Source organism: Schistocerca cancellata, chromosome 9 (assembly GCF_023864275.1).
Source record: "Schistocerca cancellata isolate TAMUIC-IGC-003103 chromosome 9, iqSchCanc2.1, whole genome shotgun sequence".
Taxonomy (NCBI): domain Eukaryota; kingdom Metazoa; phylum Arthropoda; class Insecta; order Orthoptera; family Acrididae; genus Schistocerca; species Schistocerca cancellata.
In genome coordinates, this window is record NC_064634.1 from 474,741,833 (window position 1) to 474,765,934 (window position 24,102).

The 24,102-nt window shown below is 44.2% G+C and overlaps 1 non-coding gene across 1 annotated transcript; it reads left to right on the top strand.

Moving 5' to 3' along the window:
- Positions 1 to 6,435: 6,435 nt before the first annotated feature.
- Positions 6,436 to 6,510, top strand: Trnas-cga (transfer RNA serine (anticodon CGA)). Its single transcript has one exon. It is a non-coding gene; the product is annotated as a tRNA-Ser (tRNA).
- Positions 6,511 to 24,102: the final 17,592 nt, after the last annotated feature.

Consider the following 24,102-nt stretch of genomic DNA (forward strand, 5'->3'; position numbering starts at 1 on the left):
AATATCTCCCTTCCTGTAGGGATGGGAGTTTTTTGCAAGCAGATGCAAAACGGTTTCTCCTGGACCAAGAGCTTTAATTCTTCTAAATGTGATCGGTATCCATTTAAATACCACTGAAAAAGTCCATGTGAGAGCCAATGATTAGCGATGGTCGGTTTTGTCTTTCTCCCTCGGAGGCGATGATTTACCCGGAAGGTCAGGAGGAATGTTAGCCAGTGCCTGGCTCTCCGGTTCCTACAAGTGGAAATCCTTATCCTCAAGAGTAAAGTCCCCATCCGACAGAGAGAGAGCTCGCCGATCGGAAGATTTAACTGCCTCTTTCTTCGACTTTGAACTATTTTTTGAGGGGTGTTTATCCTTACTTACGGGAGGATTTGGTTGCTGGGGTAGAGGGGACGGCTTATTAGACTTCTGATGGTTGGCAGTGATATGTAGCTTAGGTTGCTAGCTCATCGCGACGGCTTCCTCACGATTTCTAGTTCCCCTATAGGTACACCAACAGGTTCATGTGCTCGTACTTGCACCTGTGGTCTGAGTTTGTGTGGAGGTAACGCACTTGGCGATTTGCTTCTTAAGGGAGGTTGAAAAAGAAGTAGCAAAAACCGGATGTCGCACAGATTTGAAAGCTTTTTTAGTTTCGCTGTCGGATATGCGTCTCGTGACTTTCAGCTCCTAAATTTTCCTTTCGTCATCGTGAATTTCATACTTTCCGTTCCGCACTACGTGATCCCCGGAGCAGTTTACACATTTCGGACGAAGTGTACAAGAATTGCCTGGAGCTGAGCTTCCACGGTTTCCACAAGTAGCTCTACCATTACATCCCACAGTGGTATGGCAAAATCTTTAACATTTGAAGGATCGCATTGGGTTAGGAACAAATGTTCGAACCTTAAGACATACATAACCTGCAGGTAATTCTGAAGTGCTAAACGTTAGAATAAATGTTGCAGACTTTTCCAGTGTGCCACTAACTCTCTTCATACAGTTATACACTCCTGTGGCACCCATATTTTTCCATTCCCCATAGAACTATGCACGGTACATCTCCAGTACATCGGAGCAAGTAACCGCGCGTTTACGGAATCGGAAGGTGTTACGCAACTCAGGCTCGACTGGGTAGGCCTTACATCCCAGACGCTTAGATACTTGGTTTGCATTAGCAGCTTCAACTAGAAGGCGCTTGACACTTTTTAGGAACCCAGCTGTACCCTCCAACGCCTTGTGAATATAAAAAGGGGGAGACCTTCTCAAATATTCCCCCTGTTCTCTTGATTGCAATGAAAGTGTTACGGCACACTAGTGCCCTGTTACTAGGATTCTGAGACTTCCTGAAAGGACTGACCAACCGAGATCTCTTTGATGAGTGGGTGTAGGTACTATCTGACAGTACACCCGTCCCGTCAGGCAGAGCCCTGCAGCATTCCTGAGCAATGAGGGCAGCAGGTGCCCCAGAGGTTGCCCGCTAGTCTGTTTTATCTTAACAGTTATTCAACTCATCAGCGCGTAGCACACTTTGAGTTTGTGTGTGTGTGTGTGTGTACCGTCTTCGCGACCCAGGCGGTGTTGAAGCCAAGGCCCCCGTTCTAACACACAACCTCGCCGCCCGGAGCTTACGGTAACAGAGGACTGGCTGCGCTTACCAGTCCCCAGCTCAGAAAGCCCGGGTCACCAAGGCCGTAACCAGCAAACGCGAATGCTCTGCCAATAGAGGCGCGGGTGAGTGTGTAATACGAATTGCTTCCCCGTGGTGATCACTTATGACATTTATTGTCAACAGCTGAGACGTTTTGCAGACGCAATCCAAGAACAACTAATAGGAAGACTGCGTGAAGTGATGCTGCTCCACGGTAACACCCGTCCGCATCTGCTAGGAGTTCAACGAAAAGACATTCTTCATCCACCTTAGTCATCTAATCTGGCGCCTTTACATTTGCATCTTTTTCGCTCTCTGTCGAACAACTCACAAGGAACTTCCTTTCCACATGAAAACGTGCTGCGGAAGTGGCTCGAAGAGATCTTCGTCTCAAAACTTCGTCATTTCTACAGCCACAGACTCGAAAAGTTACCCCAGCGACAGCAACGAAGGAGAATATATTACTGATGACTAAAGTCTATAAGTGTATCTGTTGCGTTTATTAAATTTATGGAAAAATGCTAAGAACTTATTCAATCCAGAATAGAACATTTCCTGTAAATAAAACCTTATAACGCCTTTCAGTTTTTCCAGTTAGAAACCCGATGATGCCGACTGGATGTCACTTCGTCTCTACCGATGGCGTCATTCAGATACGAGCCACGGGGACTGCACACCCTCCTTTGCGTCCCAGACCTTGCAGCGACGACTCTTTATTGGAGTAGCTTCCCGATGGCATCACGAGACTGAGTTCACGTCGTTCCAGTCCTCCCACCATGAAAATATCGCTGTTACTACCGGGAACTGAACCTGGCTTCTCCGCATGCCAGTCAGACCAACTGATCGCTCGACTAGGCAGGCAAGCATTACTGAATGTAATGGTCTTTAACTAATTCCACCACTAGGGCCTCACTCTATCTAATAAAAACCAACAGTGTTACGCACCTCTCTTCCTTCTGGTTTGGGGTAAAGATATTATTCCCTGAACTTACTGTCACGCAGTATTAACACAAGAGCTTTGTCCTGCCGCTTTTCTGCTGCGATGTATGATGGTGTGCTTTGTTTTAGCCCGTCAGCAGCTTCATGAAAATGTCGGTACGCGAAACACCCTCAGTAGGATTTCATTTTGTATGCTCCGAATCTGTTCGGTGTGCGAATGAGCAGCACTGCCCCAAACCTCACTGGCGTATTCCATAACAGGATGGTAGAGATGGAGACAGCACTCTATCGTCAATGACGAAGTCTCACTGATTTGTTCTAGGTCACGGCATGGCTGTTATATCCATCTGTGTAGTGTAACAGGCGACACGAGCGGCCTCTTGGGGCGTTAAGCTGAAGAGGCCTCAGAAGGGCCTAAGTGCAAAATTTTTATAAAGCGTAACAGAAACAGGAGCGAAAACTGATAAGGGTGAAAGTATGCGATAATAGACGCCAATATAGTTCTGCGGAAGAGCCTTTGGCGAGATAACTGCGTATGTGTCGTTACGGGTGAGCACTGACTTGAGTATGAAATACTGATCTAAATAGTGCATACGTATTTGAAAAGTGCGCATCTAATTGGGCTCAAACTTACGCGAAATGTTATCTTCAAAAGAAATACCATGTTAAACCATGTATTCTACGTGTTGTGCTCACATTTGGAAGCGTAGATGCACTCGTCTCGGCAGTGAGCCGCTAGTTTTGTCAAATACTACAGTACCACACGTAACTCTTGACCTGACTGTACAATTCGTTGCTTGAGTGCTTGAACCGTATCAAAGAGAGTGCTGCACACTTCTCTTCTGAGATGATCTCAGTCAGAAAAATCCCGAGGGTTGAGGTCAGCTGACCTGGGAGTCCACAGTACATGCTGTGCTCGACCTTGAACTATATTGTCGTCTAACATCAGCACCACAACGTACCTGTGCCCTATCATGCAAGTACGTAACGTGTATTCCCCAACCTTGCGCAAAATGAAGTAGGCCACGAGCGAAACTTGAACCGAATTAGATAGGGGCTCAATGGAAAAATTTACATTTCAGATAGAGTTGTATTACGTAGGACTATAATTCATACTGAAGTCAGTACCGGCTTGTGATTACCTTGCAAAACGCTCGCTTACAGACCCACGTTTCCGGGACGGTTTCGCTTTTGTTAGCGGGTACTTCCACAGTCTCAGTTTTCCCTATAAATGTGCTCCATCCTGTGTATATAATAACAAAATTTATATTACGATATTTGTAGATGTATAATATATCTCGTGTAACTCACAGATCGCTGTAAATATTTTATCTTACGTATTTCGGCGACGGCTGTCACCAGTAATCAAACCCACGTCCAACGCCTGAACGTGAACGCTGCTATTTACCTATTGAGGCGATTGCTGCTGATGTGGTCTTCAGTGCGAAGACTGGTTTGATGCAGCTCTCCATGCTCCTCTATCCTGTGCAAGCCTCTTTATCACCGAGTAACTTCAGCAACCTACATCCTTCTGAGACTGCATTCGTCTCTTGGTCTACCTCAACAATGTTTACCTCCCACACTTCCTTTCAGTACGACACTGGTGATCCCTTGATTTTTCACAATGTGTCCTATCAACCGATCCTTTCTTGTGGTCAGGTTTTGCCACAAATTTCTTTTCTCCCCAATTCCATTTTCAGTATCTCCTCATTAGTTACGTGATCTAAAAATCTTATCTTCAGCGTTCTTCTGTAGTACCACATTTCAACATCTTCTATTCTCTTGCTTGTCTCAACTGTTTATCGCCCATGTTTCACTTCGACACATGGCTACACTACATACAAATACTTTCAGAAAAGATTTCCTAACAAATCTACATGCCCGCCTGGCTGGCCGTGCGGTCTAGCGCACTGCTTCCCGAGCGGATTAGTGTCGAGGTCTGATGTGTCGGCCAGCCTGTGAATGTTTTTTAATGCTGTTTTCCATCTACCTCGGCGAATGCGGGCCGGTTCCCCTTATTCCCCCTTAGTTACAGTATGTCGGCCATTGCTGCGCAAACACTGTCTCCACGTACGCGTACACCATAATTACTCTACCACGCAATCATTTGGGGTTACACCCGTATGGTATGAGATGTTCCTGCCGGGGGGAGAGGCGCTCAATAACCCTGGTTTCGGTGTGGGGCAGCGGTGGGGTGTGTGGACTGCCCTGGCCTGTTGTGGGGTTGTGACCCACTGAGGGCTATGGCGAGACGAAGCCTCTGCGTCGTTTCTAGGTCGCTGGTTTAATAACTCAATAAATCTATATACGTGTGTGTGTGTGTGTGTGTGTGTGTGTGTGTGTGTGTGTGTGTTCTGTTACGGAAATCGGCGAAATGCCACGCGAGTAATGAGGATAATGGGCAACGGGCTCTACATTTGTAGTGTGTGGATAAGTTGAGAATTTTGGTCTGATGCCAGTAGTAGTTCGTGCAGTTGCAGTGAACGCTGTGCACAGGTGGATCAGTGGTCAGAGCATTTGCCAACAAGCAGGAGACCAGGTTCGAATACCAGTGCGACACAAATTTTCAACGTCCCCATTGATTTCAATCAGTGCCCACTCGCAGGCAATGTCTGTAATTTGTTTGTGACTTATATCTATATTTCATGACGACAAATTTCGCTCCTTCAGAATCTTTCTTCTCGCCACTGCGAGACGACATTTTATGTCCCCCCTACTTCTGCCATCATCATTTATTTTGTTGCCCAAATCGCAATATTCCTTTACTATTTTATGTGTCTCGTTGCCTAATCTTATTCCCTCAGTATCAACTGATTTAATTCCAAGGTATTCCATTATCCTTGTTTTGCTTTTGTTGATGCGCATCTTATATTGTCGTTTCAAGACGCTGTCCATTCCGTTCAACTGCTCTTTTAAGTCCTCTGCTGTCTTTGACAGAATTCACTGTCATCGGTCCCTGAACTTTGATTGCTACTTCAAATTTCTCTTTCGATTCTTTTACCGGTTGCTCAACGCAGGCGATTATTATGAGGGGGAAGACTAGTCGGGTAACGCGATAGGAGACGAAACAGGAATCTATATAGAAGAGATGGTGATCCAGTATTAGAATCACAATTTAAAAGGGCTTAGGGCTTTGGGATAATTAAGATCAAATAAGGCAGAACAGATACATAACACTCTATCACAATTTCTGAAATAATTGGGGGAAGCGGCAACAAAACGACTATTCATGTTGGTGTGTAGAATGTATGAGTGTGGCGATACACCATCTGATTCCTGGAAAAAACATCATCCACACAATTCTGATGACAAACAGACGAGGAGTGCGACAATTAATCACACAATCAGCTTAACAACTCATACATCAGCTTAACAGCTCATGCATCCAAGTTGCTGACAAGAATAATAAACTGACCAAATGAAAAGAAAAGAGTGTTGGATGACGACCAGTTTGGCTTTCGGAAAAGTAAAGGCATCAAAGAGGCAGTTCTGACGTTGCGGCTGACAATGGAAGCAAGACACGTTCATAGGATTTGTCGATCTGGAAAAAGCATTCGACAATGTCAAGAAATTCTGAGAAAAATAGCGGTAAGCTGTAGGGAAAGACGGAAATATAGAATATCTACAAGAACCAAGACAGCAATAACAGTGGGAGACGAAGAACGAAATTCTCAGATTGAAAGGGTTTAGAGACAGGAATGTAGTTGAAGCTTCCTGGCAGATTAAAACTGTGTGCCGGGCCGAGACTCAAACTCGGGACCTTTGCCTTTCGCGGGCCGTGAGTCGTGCTTGGGTAGCTCAGTTGGTAGAGCAGTTGCCCGCGAAAGGCAAAGGGACCTTTGCCTTTCGCGGGCCGTGAGTCGTGCTTGGGTAGCTCAGTTGGTAGAGCAGTTGCCCGCGAAAGGCAAAGGTCCCGAGTTCGAGTCTCGGCCCGGCACACAGGTTTAATCTGCCAGGAAGTTTCATATCAGCGCACACTCCGCTGCAGAGTGAAAATCTCATTCTGGAAACATCCCCCAGGCTGTGTCTAAGCCATGTTTCCGCAATATCCTTTCTTTCAGGAGTGCTAGTTTTGCAAGTTTCGCAGGAGAGCTTCTGTAAAGTTTGGAAGTTAGGAGACGAGATACTAGCAGAAGTAAAGCTGTGAGGACGGGCCGTGAGTCGTGCTTGGGTAGCTCAGTTGGTAGAGCACTTGCCCCGCGAAAGGCAAAGGTCCCGAGTTCGAGTCTCCGCCCGGCACACGGTTTTAATCTGCCAGGAAGTTTCATATCAGCGCACACTGCGCTGCAGAGTGAAAATCTCATTCAGGAATGTAGTTTTCCGCCGCTACTGTTCAAGATACACGTCGAAGAAGCGATTACCGAAATAAGAGAAAGGCTCACGAGTGGAACTGAAATTCAGGGTGATAGGATATCACTGTTAAGATTCACTGATGACATAGCTATCTTCAGTGGATGTGAAGAATTGTAGGGGATGTGCTGTATGGAATGAACAGTCTAATGGGAACAAAATGTGGATTGAGAGTAAATCGAAAAAGGATGAAACCAATGAGAAGCAGCAGAAATGAGCACAGCGAGAAACTAAACATCAGGATTGGTGAACACGAAGTAGATGCAGTTAACGAATTCCGGTACCTAGGCAGCAAAATAACCCATAATGTTCGGAGCAAGGACGACATCAAAAGCAGACTAGCACTGGTTATAAGGGCATTCCTGGCTCTGAGAAGTCTACTAGTATCAAACATAGGCCTTAACTTGAGGAAGAAATTTCTGACTACGCTCACCACTGTACGCTAGTGAACATGCACTGTGGGAAAACCAGAAAACAAGAGCATCGAAGCATCTGAGATGTGGTGTTACAGATGTTGAAAATGTGTTGGAGTGATAATGTAAGAAATGAAGAGGTTTTCCGGGCAATTGGCGAGGAAAGGAATATATGGAAAACACTGACGAGAACAACGGAAAAGACGGTAGGACGTATGTTAAGACATCACGAAATAATAGATGGAGTTGTAGAGGGTAAATACCGCAAAGGAAAACAGAGTAGAGGCTGGGGCCGAGTACACTTGTTTGCGGTGCCGCTGCTGTGCGTCTCTCGCTGTCGACAGTCTAGGTTCCACATACGACTGGCGCCCTGCATAGGGCCAAACAGCGGCATCACAACGAGACGTCGCGCCGGTTGTCCTCTCGACGGATCGCCCGGGCATTGCGCAGAGCGCGGCGCGAGGGCGCGCAGAAAGAGCGCGGCCGGCGGTCGATGGGCGCGCGAGCACGTGCGCGGGCACGCCACGCCCCCCGCCGCCCACGCCCCGCCCCCGCGCCAAGGCCGGCCCGCCCCTCCCGGGGCCCGCGCAGCCTGCCCGAGGTCGCGCGTCTGATTCATTTTCTGGCAAGTTCCGCAGCACGCGGTAGCGAGCGGCTTTCCCTGACAAGGACACGCGCTCCAGCTCCCCACTCCAGCCCGTCAGAGTGGAAAGTTAAAACCGGCTTAGCTACACTCGGATGTTTTAACTCGGCTTTAAAACGCGCGGAGGGGATGCTGCAGAGTGCAGAGTTAGCTGCTCGCAACTTCCCCGCGCCCCACTACACTGTAATTAAGTTGCCCCTCCCACACCACACCTGCACGATCTGGGCGTCCTCTAAAACACTGCAGCAGGGTACTCCCGCAGAGGTGAATCATCACGGGCTGCATAAACAACGCTTAGGTTTACCTCTGCAACGAACACAACACATTCACTTGGTTCACTCGCTGACATCGGAGAATAACACTGATATCCGGGGCGCTTGTCGAAAACGTCGAATAGCTATACATTGAGGTGGGATACCTCCTGACACCGTGTCCGACTTCCTTTTACCCACCGTACTGCCGCAACTCGACGTGGCACGGGCTAAATAAGTTCTATCTTTCAGCATGTATTCAATTTTAGTGTTTATTCCTGTCAGTTCTTCTTTTTCCTTGGCTGATCTTCTGAAACTGTTTGATTGGAAAATATATTTCATACCTCCCATATTTTCAACATTTTCTACCAAATCAACAGCACATTTCTCTTTTTGGTTTTCGGTGCTTCTATTTCCTGTACCGATGCTTTTCATTCAGAATCTTGCCTTTCATTTTGCCTCAATTTTTCTGTTCTTCAAGAAACGTATATTTTTGCCTGGCAATAGCAGCAGGTAAACGAAGTTCCTTGCTCACTTCAATATTAGCTAATTTACCAGTATGTTTTAGGTTATCATTTATTACTCTTTGGGCAGTAAATGTTTCACTTTTCGTATCCTTCACTTCTATTAACTTGTTTGCTGAGAAACCTCTTTCTTCATCTGCTTGGCCATGAGATAAAATCAGTAACTTTTTAATGACACTACACAGTTCTGAAAAATTTGGAGTCAAGAACTTACTTTAAAAAAATCAAGTCTTTCCTCTGAAGGATCGAAAACTTCTAGTCAGATGATACTTGCTCACTTCGAAACCTATTATACACTATCAGTAGCACTTCACACTCATCTTCTCTAGTAACTTTAGCTTTCATATTGTTTCTTAACACACATTTCATTTTAGCATAACAAAGCTATTTAATGCCATTTGCCTAGGATCTAAAGAAGATAAGCTTCGGACCATTAGTGAGTTAATTGAAGATTTTTCCAGCAAGTTTTTAACTAATGAAATCAAAAAATTATGAGCATCTGATCTTAAATTAAAGAATCTTTCACCTAGACTTTTTTCTCAAAAAGTAAATTTTTTTGCTATTAAGTTTCCTCAAAAGCCTAAACTAATTTTATGAATTTCTAGATTTATCTTCCAAATCAAACTTTAGTAGTTTTTTTGCAGAGGTCAGTTCATCTGTACATTCCTTCTTTTTATTATATTAAAATTGCTAAAAAGGACAGGAACAAAACTTCTTAGATCCTCAGCAAAAAAGATAATATTGGATTACTGGCTTGATACTTTTCTAAGAATGAGGTTAACATTCCGGCAAAAGATAAGACAGAATTAAGTTTCACAGTTATATTATCTTAGGTAGCTTTTTCTACTGCCTCATAAGATTTTGAACCTAGTTTGTTAAACTGCTTTTTTTCACGTCCTGCCATATCTCTTGTGTCCTCTCTGCTGCCGGAATAGCCTCTATGACTACAAATTTACATGGCATTTTCTTACTAGTTAAATTTTTTAAGAAATCCTCCCTACGTGAAGGAGATTCCTTGAACAGCCAGTAAAGTGCTGCAAAAACATTCTAATTCCACTCTTCCTTTCTTAAAAGCATTATTTATCACATGCAGACTACAAATACCTAATTTAAGAACCTGCTTATTGACCTCTTGAGTTAAATTTCCTTGATTCATATCAAATATTTTCCAATTAACAGCTGAAATCTAAATTAACTTTCGTAAGTCCAGTTTATTCGTTACATCATAAAATGCTTCATAGCATCCTCGGCGGTACTGTGACCTAAGAAAGCAGAAGACAGATATCGTGTTTCCACTTTATTGTTTACATCATACCAGTAACAGTGTGTAAATCCGTTTGTTCGGCTTATATGGATTTATTTAATGCTTCATCAAAGCACAGTGTGAAAAATCCACATTATTAATTTGATCATGCAGTATATTCATGAAATATGGTGGTACTGCAAAGCTGAGCAAGTGTGCACACCTAGTTGATGCACATGAAAGATGTTTCGCAATGTCTTTCCCGTTGCCTTGGAGACTAGAGTAAATCATTCCCACCACAACCTCGTCTACATATATATACATCTTGGATGTTGCCGACCGCAGCGCCGCCACAAGAGGTACGGATTTCGTGTCCACAGCTGAAGCACGCTGTGCACACTCCATTGCTCTAGTCTCCACGATCTCAACCGCTGTCTTTCTCTCAGAGCCCCCCCCCCCCTCCCAAAAAAAAAATCCCCCGTAAAATTAAGCCCATATAAAAAAAACCTTTCCGTCTATCTTCCCCTAAATTTGGGGGGAAAACGCATAAGTTGGCAACACTGCATATGGGTATGTCAGCGATATGACTATATGCATGTGGAAAAAATATGAAAAATTAAGATCACGAAAAATTGATGTTAAATACGTAATAATTGAGGGAAATACGATGAAGTATGTAAAATCGCGAAAACTTAGTAAATTCCAGAAACTGACAGAGAATACATAAAATCAGCGAAAAGTACCATGAAATGAGTACTGAGCTAAATCAAAGAATTGCTTGTTCTGGAGGAGGAGGGTAGACTGATGCAACATTTACACACCTTAATAGTGGTAAGAAGAGGCATTGTAGAGATGTGGCGTCACGGCAAAACGGCAATACTATCCCACACAGAGTAATACAACCCAACATCGGAACATGACTGTGGGTAACAGGAAGGTTACCAGTGATAAGACTGTTACATCTCCCCTGGCTACTGAACGTGATGTTTATTACCTCGTAAGAAGTCACTGTTCCTTTCTATGCTTTTTCGGCTGATAAAGATCATCTTATAGGACTCTTGCGAACATGTCATAATTTCTGAACCTTAATCAGGCTTAAACTTTGTAAACAGCAAGCGTCATACATTTCCGGAAACCTATATAATGTTCATGTTACAAAAAATCGATGTTTTATTTGGCATGCAAGGTAGTTGTTTTATCATTTTACAAATTGACACCACGGTTTGTTGTAGAGAAACTTGCAGGAAGAATGGTTGTCATGTGCTGGAAATGTATTTCTTGCTCTGGAATTGGAATGATAACAGCGTTGCACTCCACAAGACTAATAGGTCCGAAATCGCACAGCTCAACCTTTAGCGTGTTTAGGTGCAGTTGGGATGAGTTTATGTCCCACGATCATTTCTCTCTTTCTGATATCTTCTTGATGTGGACACCAAGCACCAGAACAATACTTCAGAATTGATAGCACAGTTGATTTACGTGAAATGTTTCAAACTTCATCCATCTAGAGCACCATCATGCATAAACCACATGTTTCTTCTTAACCGTCTGTTATATCATCACAGGGCTCTCGTATCTACTACACACTGGTAAGGGGTGCTAACCTCCTCGACAAGTGTGCATCTGAAGAGATCTTGTGCACTTCGATATGTGCCGTGAGTAAGACTGGTGCGGAACAGTCTTCGCTGTGCAGCAGTTACAGACTCAGCTCGCTCTGCTTCTTCATGACACTTGGAACGTAGTGGGTTTAGTACCCTCCTACTTCAGATCAGCTACGGATTAAATCAGCGACGGTGTTGTAGGGAGGGTTGGTCAAAGACAATGAGGGGAGATATTTCAATCTCCAACTTTATCCCAAGAATACGACAATATGACTCCCATCCACGTAGGGAAAGATGGACAATAGTAATTGCAATTTATGCGCTACGATCAAAGTGGTAGAGATTTGTAGATAACCTAACTACATCAGTATAGGACGTTGTCTGGTATACTTTGGTGTATATGTTTGAGAATTAATCATGAATGGACGTACTGCACAGTCATCTACCTACATTCACAGTACAGTATACGGTACATGCAAAGTACTGGTTTAGGGATCAGTGATTACACAGAAACTGAGAAGCATGCAGCCATGTCATTTGTCGGCGTCGAAATTACGGAAAAAAACTGTTAAAATCGATCGCACTATGAAATGTGGTGCTTATTACAGTACACCATTGGGAGTTTTCCATTCCATCTGTCCATGGTTATGCTGTTGATTACCACATAATAATTGACTGACACCACCTGAGATGCAGAGAGTCTTAGTGGGTGTAACACCTTCCTGGGACAGCCAGCACCGAAGCGATAGCTGTGTGCATGGACGCTCTTTGTCTCTTCGAAATGGATCATCTAGACATCTGCTACACTGTCAATGTGAAAGGTGTTCTGGCGTAACCATAAGTGCCAGAAAGAAGATGAGGAACGCAAGACCATTGAAGGCGGTGAGGAAACATTGGCCAATGGTGTGCGTAATTGGACCGTGCCGCGCCAAGAGCGACACCTGGGACAAGTAAATATAAGCGTGGCTGCTGCTGGCCTCAGCCACTCAGACCGCCCCAGTCTGCGGCGGACATTTGTGACACGCTATCACATTGTCGTGATCCGTATCAAGTGCTTACTTGGACTTTGTGTATAACAAGAACTTTACAGTTTTCATGTCGCCTCTCGCTGGTGACATTGGCTGTAATCAGAGTTAAGTATTGTCCATTTGCTTTCTAGAAATAAAACTACTAATGTTGTTTGAATTGTTGTATAGCATTCAGATCCCTTAGGCATCCTATTAGCGACAAATGGGCAAGACCCCACAAAAGATGAGATTAAATGTAGAAGTCATCACCTTCATGCAGCTGTTTGGAAACGCTCCACAATGCCACAAACTCTTACAGTTTTTGTATCTTGCAATGTCTTCCACATTTTCGTCAATAAGAAACACTACCTCTGTCTCCTATTTCAGTCACCCTGTGTGTTGTGGGTGCAGCATAGTTTACACCATGCGATGCCCAGCTCTCTGTGAGAGCCAATTCATTGAAACGCATTAATTTCAGTTTAGCACCTCACACAGGCCTGGAAGTCATGGTACAAAAAACAAAATATATGGCGGTGTACAAAGCTCTAGTCACACACTGCTTGGATGTATTACGGCAGAAAAAACAATATATCAGACTGCTTATGAAAGAACACCACAGGGACCTTCTCTTGCATTTGATAGTCTGTGGGCAAATAGCAAAAAGGGCATTCCTGGCCAAGATAAGTCTACTAATATCAAATATCTGCCTTAATTTGAGGAAGAAATTTCTGAGAATATATGTCTGGAGTACAGCATTGTATAGTAGTGAAACATGGACTGTGGGAAAACCGGAACAGAAGAGAATCGAAGCATTTGAGATGTGGTGCTACAGACGAATGTTGAAAATTAGGTGGACTGATAACGTAAGGAATGAGGAGGTTAAGGCAAAAACTGTAGAGGAAGACAGAGATTGGAATACATCCGGCAAAAAATAGAGGACGTAGGTTGCAAGAGCTATTCTGAGATAAAGGCCGCATCAAACCAGTGAAAAGACTGATGACACCCCCTCCCCCCCCCCCCCCAAAAAAAGTCTGTGGGATATGGTCCTCCTACAATACAGGTCGCGAAACTTTACACTTGTCTGTGCAAGAAACTTCAATCAGTGGCCACCTGATCCAATGGATCAATACCAATATATTTAATACGATCACCGCATATGCTCGTTGTCACCACACATACGGTATTTGTTCTCCATATATTGGAAGAAAGGGACAAAGTAACATCAAGTTCTCTCTACCGAATGATGTTAGTGGAATTTTTATAGTTGATAGTTTTTCTCTGTTGAATGGTACAAAATAACGAGGATAGAGAGAATGTTTGGGTGACAGACATAAATTCAACCTGAAGGATGCAAATCTTCTTCAGAGTGTAGTATCTGTACGTAGTTTGGAGACTCATCGCAATGCAGTAGCAAAATCCTCGTCCTCCTTCCAGTTTCCATATGAAGTGGAGTCTTCCTAATTTTCTTGATTAAGAAGCTTGACTAACTGCTTGTACTGTCTTTTCTACTGCCTCATGTTGCAGGGGAAAGCTTCATTTGGCACTGGCCTTACACACTGTACATGGTTGGCAGAGCTATTACAACATGTTCTCATTTCCACAGAGTGGTCAAAACACGGTCCTGTCGCATTAACTGACCTCACCCTTTTCCTCCACAGGAGACAGAAAGTCTTAGATATAGTGCACTCCAACTTCCGCTCAGTTCTGACTTAAATTGGACCGAGCACATGGACAAAGCTGCAGGGACGCGTGGCAGAGATTCAGGAAGAGTTACATGATGTAGAGGGACTGTCTAAAACCATGCTGGAGTTGGGCTGTATGGGGTCTTTAGAAGATAGGTTCGAAAATGGTAACTAATTTCGAGATATGAGGGTGCCACGAAAATGATTCACCAGTGGCTGTAATCATAAAAGACGTGTCCAAAAGGATCCAACGCAAGTATGTGGTTGAATGAATAGACATGGTTCCAAATTATAGCAACATTTTTACCAGAATCATAACACTATAGATCTGAAAAGCCAGTGTATTGGTCATTGGATTTTGTACATTTCTTACAACTTCCATCTATCATTGCATTTTTTTAAAGTGACTCCTCACATAGCACATCATCTACTGTATGTGATCATTCTCAATCAACCATCACCCTCCCTCCCCTATTACCCTGCAGATATATCACAGAGCCTTTGTTACATGCCTACATGGTATCGGGCAATAACGCGGTACAAATACTGTTTGTTAGCGTCGGAAATATCAAGCAGCAGCAAGAGTGAGTCGCAGATATCGGCTCAAGAGGTTCGTTGGCAGAATGACTTTCTAAAGTCGGTGATGGGGGTGATTTTATTATAAGCTTACACCATTGGCGACGTGCACCCGCACTTTTGGTCTGTTAATATGCATCCCGCGATCACCATCTATATTCAGTGTTGCAGTATTCGTGTGGAAGACCACTTTATTAGTGAGTAGTACCACATTTCGATCTACAAAGCATGTATAGTTTTTAACATAGGTATTGTTAGCGATATTTGTGTGTGCCTGTATAACCAAGACCGCTTTTCATGCTGTGTGACAGTAACATGTTCATTGTGATCGTGTTCTTAACGGCTGGTTGATTATAAGACGATTACATCTCTCTTCCTAAGACACACTGCTACCACTCGAAAGAAAAAGAATTGAGACATGTCCATCCATCACAGATTTTCGCTGCAATTGTTTGCTGCCACCTGCATTCAGCTATTGGCAAAATATTATACTTAGTAGGGTATGTGTGATAGATTCGCTGTGATTGACAGGCTTATAAAGTTTGTGTTGTGGTGTAAAGTTACTGTGCTCTAACATGTGCAAAGAAAATGGCTATATCCGATTGTAAGGGAGATATGGATTTGACGTGGGTGTTGTGATTTCAACGCACTGATAGCCATAAGGGGGGCGAATGATTTGACATAGAAAATTACGTCCAGTCATAAGAGATATATATTGATATTACCAGAAACACAGCTGTCATGAGGAGGTACTTCCGATACTTCGCTCATTGTCGAATGTCATCAGAGGGGCTGCAAACGAAATATTTAATTGTAATTACAGTATAAATATGTGGCTGGTTTCATAGGACAACACAGTTTGGCGTGCGGGGCGCGTGGTTGGGGTAGCCTGTGGCTGGAATGAATGGGCATTTCCGGCTTAACGCTCTCCAGCGGGCCAGATTGTCAGCTCTTGCTCGTAGCTGCAGGGCGAAGCCCGAGTGATGGCGCCTTCGGGATAGCTGAATAGCGAACTAATTCTCAATAGGCATTGAACTGTCTCTGCAATAGCGTGTGTTGCATGTATTCTACATGGAAAATTCAGCAATTCAATATCAATCTCTGCCAAGTGTTGGTGCTGGACATATTGATGACATCCAAATTCCTACCATTCCAATCATCCCTGGGTGCCTTCCATCACCAGAGTAGTGCACTCTGGCATACACGCGCTTCTAAGACTGCGGAAGTTTTCTTCGCCTCTGAGTATTGGCGTGCACAGTGTATGAAGAGGCAGATGTGCTGTGCGTGGACATCTGGGAGGTGAGTGGGCTATGTGTATGAGTGTTTTCAGCGATCTCAGGCATCTAGCCGTGACAACTACTAGGAATGTGGTTTAGTGCTTCTCAATACATTGCATTGTGCTCTGTCTTGTAGTGACATTTGTTGTTACTATTCTATCATGCGATAAGCCCTTCCTCCTCCTCCTATTCCGACTCATTCTACTCCTACTCATTCATCGTCCTTGTGTAGCTGAGACAACCAACTGGGGCTCGAATGAAATTTTCACTCTACAGCGGAGTGTGCGCTGATATGAAACTTCCTGGCAGATTAAAACTGTGTGCCGGACCGAAACTCGAACTCGGGACCTTTGCCTTTCGCGGGCAAGTGCTCTACCGACTGAGCTACCCAAGCACGACTCACGCCCCGTCCTCACAGCTTTACTTCTGCCAGTACCTCGTCTCCTCCCTACCAAACAAACGAGGTACTGGCAGAAGTAAAGCTGTGAGGACGGGGCGTGAGTCGTGCTTGGGTAGCTCAGTCGGTAGAGCACTTGCCCGCGAAAGGCAAAGGTCCCGAGTTCGAATCTCGGTCCGGCACAGAGTTTTAACCTGTCAGGAAGTTTCATATCAGCGCGCACTCCGCTGCAGAGTGAAAATCTCACTCTCGGAACATCCCCCAGGCTGTGGCTAAGCCATGTCTCCGCAATATCCTTTCTTCCAGGAGTGATAGTTCTGCAAGGTTCGCGGAAGAGCTTCTGTGAAGTTTGGAAGGTAGGAGACGAGGTACTGGCGGAATTAAAGCTGTGAGGACGGGGCGTGAGTCGTGCTTGGGTAGCTCAGTCGGTAGAGCACTTGCCCGCGAAATCAAAGGTCCCGAGTTTGAGTCTTGGTCCGGCACACAGTTTTAATCTGCCAGGAAGTTTCAACTTTGGGGTTATATATTGCTTTAAAACCCAATCATTACATCAAATACCCGATTGATCATTTTATTGTTTGAGATAGTGATATTGCAAGCATGCATCTGTCCAGCCCCTCCCACAAATTAAGGACATAGCATACAACTGAGCTGAAATGTGAAATTTTCACCTACCTCCAATGTAATGGACTTCCGACAAAATTACCTGATTTTGCCAGTATCCACCGATAAATGGCGAGGCAAAAAGAATAGCACGAAAGAATCCCATCAAATATTCCAGTCCTAGTATCCACCAATAGGAAGCAAGGAAAAACAGTCCCAGACAAAGGGTATCAATTTAATTAACTAGTCAGTCAATCTGATAGAGAGAGGGAATATTTCCAAGACAGCCACAGCTGCAGATTTACCAGGTAAACACTGCTTTCTTTGTGCTTCGATCGGACTGCAACCTACAGTGTGTGCAAACCCAGCAGTGGCATGCACGACCACGAACTGCGGACTAATTGTAAGACATTTCCAGGGGCAGATGTGGACTCTGACCACAATCTATTGGTTATGAACTGTAGATTAAAACTGAAGAAACTGCAAAAAGATGGGAATTTAAGGAGATGGGACCTGGATAAACTGACTAAACCAGAGGCTGTACAGAGTTTCAGGGAGAGCATAAGGAAACATTTGACAGGAATGGGGGAAATAAATACATTAGAACAAGAATGAGTAGGTCTGAGGGGTGAAGTTGTGAAGGCAGCAGAGGATCAAGTAGTTAAAAAGACGAGGGCTAATAGAAATCCTTGGGTAACAGAAGAAACATTGAATTTAATTGATGAAAGGAGAAAATATAAAAACGCAGTAAATGAAGCAGGAAAAAAGGAATACAAACGTCTCAAAAATGAGATCGACATGAAGCGCAAAATGGCTAAGCAGCGTTGGCTAGAGGACAAATGTAAGGATGTAGAAGCATGTATCACTAGGGGTAAGATAGATACTGCCTACAGGAAAATGAAAGAGACCTTTGGAGAAAAGAGGGCCACTTGTATGAACATCAAGACCTCAGATGGAAACCCAGTTCTAAGCAAAGAAGGGAAAGCAGAAAGGTGGAAGGAGTATATGGAGGCTCTATACAAGGGCAATGTACTTGAGGACAGTATTATGGAAATGGAAGAGGATGTAGATGAAGATGAAATGGGAGATATGATACTGCGTGAAGAATTTGACAGAGCACTGAACGACCTGAGTCGAAACAAGGCCCCGGGAGTAGACAACATTCCATTGGAACTACTGACGGCCTTGGGAGAGCCAGTCCTGACAAAACTCTACCATCTGGTGAGCAAGATGTATGAGACAGGCGAAATACCCTCAGACTTCAAGAAGAATATAATAATTCCAATCCCAAAGAAAGCAGGTGTTGACAGATGTGAAAATTACCAAACTATCAGTTTAATAAGTCACAGCTGCAAAATACTAACGCGAATTCTTTACAGACGAATGGAAAAACTGATAGAAGCCGACCTCGGGGAAGATCAGTTTGGATTCCGTGGAAATGCTGGAACACGTGAGGCAATACTGACCCTACGACTTATCTTAGAAAATAGATTAAGGAAAGGCAAACCTACATTTCTAGCATTTGTAGACTTAGAAAAAGCTTTTGACAATGCTGACTGGAATACTCTCTTTCAAATTCTAAAGGTGGCAGGGGTAAAATACAGGGAGCGAGAGGCTATTTACAATTTGTACAGAGACCAGATGACAGTTATAAGAGTCGAGGGGCATGAAAGGGAAGCAGCCGTTGGGAAGGGAGTGAGACAGTGTTGTAGCCTCTCCCCGATGTTATTCAATCTGTATATTGAGCAAGCAGTGAAGGAAACAAAAGAAAAATTCGGATTAGGTATTAAAATCCATGGAGAAGAAATAAAATCTTTGAGGTTCGCCGATGACATTGTAATTCTGTCAGAGACAGCAAAGGACTTGGAAGAGCAGTTGAAGGGAATGTACAGTGTCTCGAAAGGAAGATATAAGATGAACATCAACAAGAACAAAACGAGGATAATGGAATGTAGTCGAATTAAGTCGGGTGATGCTGAGGGAACTAGATTAGGAAATGAGACACTTAAAGTAGTAAAGGAGTTTTGCTATTTGGGGAGCAAAATAACTGATTATGGTCGAAGTAGAGAGGATATAAAATGTAGACTGGCAATGGCAAGGAAAGCGTTTCCGAAGAAGAAAAGAACATCGAGTATAGATTCAAGTGTCAGGAATTCGTTTCTGAAAGTATTTTTTATGTAGTGTAGCCATGTATGGAAGTGAAACATGGACGATAAATAGTTTGGACAAGAAGAGAATAGAGGCTTTCGAAATGTGGTGCTAGAGAAGAATGCTGAAGATTAGACGGGTAGATCACATAACTAATGAGGAGGTATTGAATAGTATTGGGGTGGAGTTGTGTCACAACTTGACAAGAAGAAGGGACCGGTTGGTAGGACATGTTCTGAGGCATCAAGGGATCACAAATTTGGCATTGGAGGGCAGCGTGGAGGGTAAAAATGTTAGAGGGAGACCAGGAGATAAATACACTAAGCAGATTCAGAAGGATGTAGGTTGCAGTAGGTACGGGGAGATGAAGAAGCTTGCACTGGATAGAGTAGCACGGAGAGCTGCATCAAACCAGTCTCAGGACTGAAGACCACAACAACAACATTCTGTGTACTGAAAATAAGAAGACGATGGCTACCGATCCAGGTGGGGCAGCGGCAAAACACCGGACGGTGGCGGTTCTGTCCGGGCATCTCGATTTATGTTTCCCGTAATTTCCTTAAACTGCTCATAGAAATGCAGGTATGTTTCCTTTGATATGAACAACCCATTTCCTATCCGTTTGCGTTCCGTTTCAAATGATTTAGTCGTAGACGGGTGCTAAACCTTTACGAGGACGACTACTTGCAGGTGGGAGGAGGTAAGGCCCAGGGTTCTGGACAGCGCGCACGGCAGACGGGTTACACGTGCCGGCACCGCCAGCAACCGTAAGTGGGTCATCGCTTTTCGCCGACCGCCTAGCGCCAGGATCTGCATTGCAAACGCCGTCGCCTTCCGTCGTCGCACGGTCCGGTATCAGGCTTCGCGTAAACAGGAGACCGGACTTATCTCTGGCGGATCTGAGCGGCTCCTTACACGTTGTGGGGCGGCAGGTGGAAATTGTGTTGTTTTATATTGTAGAATAGATGCATTTCCCTGCCGTTTAACCATACGTGGGGCAGCAGGTGGAATTAATTGTTATACAAATGTTCCTATTATTTATGCTGTCTTTTGCCGTTCTCAACACTGGCTCTCTAACTACAATATTGGCAACCAGAAAGTGATAAGCAAAACGTGAAGCCTGTAATTAGAATTCCTAGTGCCCACTTCATCTGAGAAATATACTTATAGCTACACCTTATAGCTCTGAGGAATTAGGAGATTGTCTGGGATTCATAATCAAAACGATCGTGAAAGAAAAAAAAAACTTCGTTATATTCTGAAAGTCACAGATGAAAAAAAAAAGAATCCACACAATCTGACTAACAGATCAGTTCAGAGTCTAATGCGCTGATGCAACTATAACTGTCCAAATTAAACGTTTAAATGAATGCTCGCCATAATTTGATGAATATGCTCATCAAACGCCACGCTAAATAATGGTAGAATGTCTGTCCCGCGGCGGCACGTGAAAATACGACATACGCAAACTGAAGATAGATAAGTAAAGTCATCCCAGAATTAACACTTCACTCGAAAACGATTTCATGGTATCGCGTATCCCGAGTAACTTAGTACGGCATCCGAGGCTGTTTGTAGCAATGATACCGACGCGACGCGACTCCCGGCACAGATGGTGTGCTAATCTGCGTCTGGAGAGAACTGGGGTCTTTTTCTCTCGCGCAGCGTTCTTATATATAAAGCCGCGGTGCGGACGGCTAAGGGAACGCCTGATCAAATCGGCTCTCCCAACTAGCCGCTGTGCTAGTAATGCACCACTTTAAGTCATTGCATAAATCATAGCTTCTTTTGCTGATGGCCGATGAAGCTCTCAATTTAAATGTGCATTCAGCACACAGGTAAGTAATCATAATAAAAGTCTGATGTGGCTACGTAAAATATTTTGGGCGAGAGAATTAATTTAATTACACTACATGGAGTAGACGAGCACTGAACTTGCCCTTTGGAGATACGCTATCGCTATAGTTTTATAGTTATTCAATTGAAACTTCTCACATCTTTATGATTATAGCGGATCTCCATTCTACTTAAATATGAACATTCTAGCCTTATTTATTAAACTACTTAATCTATCTTGCTTCCTTAATTTTTAAGACAAAACTAGAAAATCTTGAAGTTCAACTAAAATTTTAATTTGTGAGATCCAAAGTATTGTTTCTATCAAATTATTATGAAACAGGAATCTAAATATAAATTTTTAAGTCTCTAGCTCTTTTCTGTTGCGCCAATGATTTTTACAGAAAAACGACCAAATTTCGAAAATGGTTAAAGTTATTGAACTGACACTCAACACATATTGATTTAGTATTACTCCTGACATGGTAGAACAGTTTCAGGTTATTTACTTGATTTTTAAAGTATTGCGCAACATTTATGACGTCAGAGCCAGTTACAGCGGACTAGGCTGGCACACAATGGAAAGACTGATGAGAATTTTATAAGGAGTGAGTAGGCTGCTTCCCTACAACGTGTCCTGTCGAACAACAGCGTACACCGTAGCGTGTCGACATGCGAGATGTCAATGCCAGAAAGAAGAACGCGCAAATACACTGCGCTGACAAAAGTCATGGGATGTCGATACGCACATACACAGACGATACGCACATACACAGATGGCGGTAGTATCGCATACTCGAGATAAAAAAGGGCAGTGCATTGACGCAACTGTCATTTCTACTCAGGTGATTCATATGAAATGTTTTCCGACGTGATTACGGCCACACGATGGGAATTACAGACTTTGAACGCGGAATGTTAGTTGGAGCTGGACGAATGGGACATTCCATTTCGGAAACCGTTAGGGAATTCAATATTCCGACATCCACAGCGTCAAGAGTGTGTCGAGAATACGAAATTTCAGGCATTGCCTCTCACGACAGACAATGCAGTGGCCGGCGGCCTTTACTTAACACCCGAGAGCAGCGGCAGTTGCGTAGAGTTGTCAGTGCTAGCAGACAAGCAACACGGCCTAAATAACAGCCTAAATCAATGTGGGACGTACGACGAATGTATCTTTCGGGACAATGCGGCGAAATTGGCGTTAATGGGCTACGACAGCAGACGACCGAAGCGAATGACTTTGCTTACAGCCTGCAGTGCCTCTCCTACGCTCATGACCATATCGGTCGGACCGTTGACGACTGCAAAACCGTGGTCTGGTCAGATTAGTCAAATGGTTCAAATGGTTCTGAGCAGTATGGGACTTAACTGCTGAGGTCATCAGTCCCCTAGAACTTAGAACTAATTAAACCTAACTAACCTGAGGACGCCACTCACATCCATGCCCGAGGCAGGATACGAACATGCGACCGTAGCTTTCGCGCGGTTCCAGACTGTAGCGCCTAGAACCGCTCGGCCACCCCGGCCGGCTCAGATTAGTCCATATTTCGGTTGCTAAGAGCTGATGATGGTGTTCAACGTACTACATAATTGGTAGTGGCTTCCTAACGGTGTGGGCTGTGCTTACATGGAATGGACGGGGCCAACTGAACCGACCATTGACTGGAAATGGGAATGTTCGGCTACTTAGAGAACATTTGCAGCCATTCGAGGACTTCATGTTCCCGACAAGCGATGAAATTTTTACGGATGACAATGCCAAATGTCACAAGTCACAACTGTTTGCGATTGGTTTGAAGAATATTTTGACCAATTCGAGCAAATAATTTGGCCTCCCAGATCGTCCAACCAGTCTCCCATCGAACATCTACGTGCTATAATCGAGAGGTCAGTACGTATGCACTGGCAACACTTTCGTAATTATGGATGTGTACAGAACAGCACGGCTCACAATCTCTTCCAATGACTCAACAACAAAGTGACCGAACCTCTGACGATACGCATGAGCCAAAAGATTGTAATCACAGCCCACCGCGAGATGATATGGGCTGCAAATGCCAACATCCACTGCTATATGCGACTGTAGACTGTTATGGCCAGACAGCTGGGAGCAAACATTTCAGGAACGGCAAAGATCATCGGCTAACGCGTCTATGAAAAGTTGCTGAAGAACGGTGAAATACCAAATAGGCGACAAGGCGTTGGATGTCCACGCCACGGTGGGCGTCCGCGGGACCTGCACTGGTAATCGAAGGAATCATGGCATCTGTGTACTACGCGAAAATTATTGTGGACTAACTGCGTGCCTTCATGCGTGATATCTTCCCAATGGCGATGACATCTTGCAATAACACTAAATGTCTATATCACAAGCCACAATCGCCGTACTGTCGTTAAAGAAACATGCTGGTATCTCGTTCACAAACTTTGGTGGATCTGAACCAACTGGAACACACATGGAACGCTGCTGGGTACCTGCTGCGGGCCCGCAAACCATTACCAGTAATTTAAGGGAATTGCGTGACCTGTGAGTGGATATCTAGTGCCACTTATCTTCGGAAACCTACCAAAGAGTTGTCGAACCAGTGCACCGAGAATCGCTCGTATATTGCATTCCAGAGGTGGGCCAACACTCTGCTAAGCAGGCGTTCGTATTGTTTTCATTCATCAGTATATTTCGTGATTACAAGCGACCAGTATTGTTCAGTTCGATGTGAAATGTAATGTGAACCACAATACAAATGTGTAAGTCCATTTTTACGTTCATTTAGTGATATCGGTTCTGAGCACACTACAGTCTGTTCAAAATTGCTTTGGGATTGACACCTACGAAAGAAATAGTGGCGTGAGAGTGACGAGGAATGCACGACACGAGACCGACCGTGAAGCCCCAGCGGCCACCTGCAGTCGACAGACCCTCACCCCCATTACCACAACTCTTGCATTACGCTTCAGGCATGTCCTGTGCAACTGATC